Here is a 1,353-nt window from a genome sequence, read left to right as displayed (position 1 = left end):
GGTTTGTATGAGCAGGTCTGCTCTCATAGGAAGGGTCCTCGAACGTCACCAACCAGAAGAGAAACTCCGAGAACCAGTGGTCTCCGAAGGCCAAAACGTGGGATGAGAGTCATCCTCGTCCCTTGTGAGGCCGCGAACTTGCGTATGACTTCTCCCAGAATTTAGAACGGGGAAAAGGCGTAAACATCTATTCCCGTCCAATCAGGAAGAGCAACTATCTCAACTGCCCCAGGTCGAGTGCAGATGAGCTTTATAGAGGAGCCTCGCTGTTCTTGAGGTCGTGAAAATATCCACAAGATGGCGACCCCAAAATTTCAAATCTTGGCAAACCTCTGATGAAGGGTCCATTCCTTCAGGGGCAGGAGTTGATGGCGCCAACAGAGCAGGTCTGCTCGAACATTTTCGACCCCTGCAACAAAACTTGTGAGAATCGAAATGTTGCGAGCATAGGCTCAAAGAATAATCTCTCTTGCAAGGCTGAACAGGGAACAAGTAGTATTGTCCGAGTTTGCTAGAACCACGATTGCAAACTTGACCTCAAGAATTGACGAGCCAAAAGATAGCCGCCAAATCTTTGAAGTCGATGTGCCAGGACACCTGTTCCTCTCCGGGTTCCTAACACTCTCCTCCCCTCTAGTGTTGCCCTTAACCTGTTGGCGACCCGTCGGAAAAAACAACACTAGGTTGGGGTTCAGAAGCTTTGAGGAGATCCTTTCTGCAATTTCGTTTGGATCAGGCACCACCACAGATCCTCTTTATATAAGGAAGAATTCTAATTCCTCTTTCAAGTCTTCCTTGCTTTGCCAGTTCTCCAACAAAAAGAACTGAAGAGGCCTGAGATGCAGACTCCCAGAAAAACAAACTTCTCAGCGAGGAAATGGTCCCAGCAGACTCATTCCTTCCTTCACCTAGCATGTTTCCTTTTCCAAGAAGGCCGAGACTTTACGTACATAGAAGTTGCCGTTCTTGCGCGGAGACGCTATAAAAGCCGCTGAATAGATCTGAATTCCCAGACACAATGGACAGTGAGGGGATCAGCTGCGACTTCTCCACAGACCAGAAGTCCCAGGGACTTCACGAGTTGCAGAGTCAACTGAAAGTCCTCCAGATACTTTCGCCTCGACGACGCTCGAATCAACCAGTCGTCCAAGTAGAGTGAGATCCTGACTTGCGACAGAACAACTGCATCGCAACGTTTTCATGAGACGGTAAACACCCTCGGAGCAAAATGTGACGCCAACAGCATCTGGTGTTCCCAGGCAGTCACCCATCTAAGTACTGACCAGACCCAACGTTGCTTAACTTCGCTGATCGGACGAGAAGCGGTGTTTTCAACGTGGTATGGCCGTTGTG

At 49.1% G+C, this 1,353-nt stretch overlaps 1 non-coding gene across 1 annotated transcript; it reads right to left on the bottom strand.

Moving 5' to 3' along the window:
• Window positions 1–1,234: 1,234 nt before the first annotated feature.
• Window positions 1,235–1,353, bottom strand: LOC136841313 (5S ribosomal RNA). The gene has a single exon (XR_010853877.1). It is a non-coding gene; the product is annotated as a 5S ribosomal RNA (ribosomal RNA).

Source organism: Macrobrachium rosenbergii, chromosome 8 (genome assembly GCF_040412425.1).
Source record: "Macrobrachium rosenbergii isolate ZJJX-2024 chromosome 8, ASM4041242v1, whole genome shotgun sequence".
Lineage (NCBI taxonomy): Eukaryota > Metazoa > Arthropoda > Malacostraca > Decapoda > Palaemonidae > Macrobrachium > Macrobrachium rosenbergii.
The sequence above is the reverse complement of the archived record's forward strand: the minus strand, read 5'-3'. Positions and strand labels throughout refer to the sequence as shown.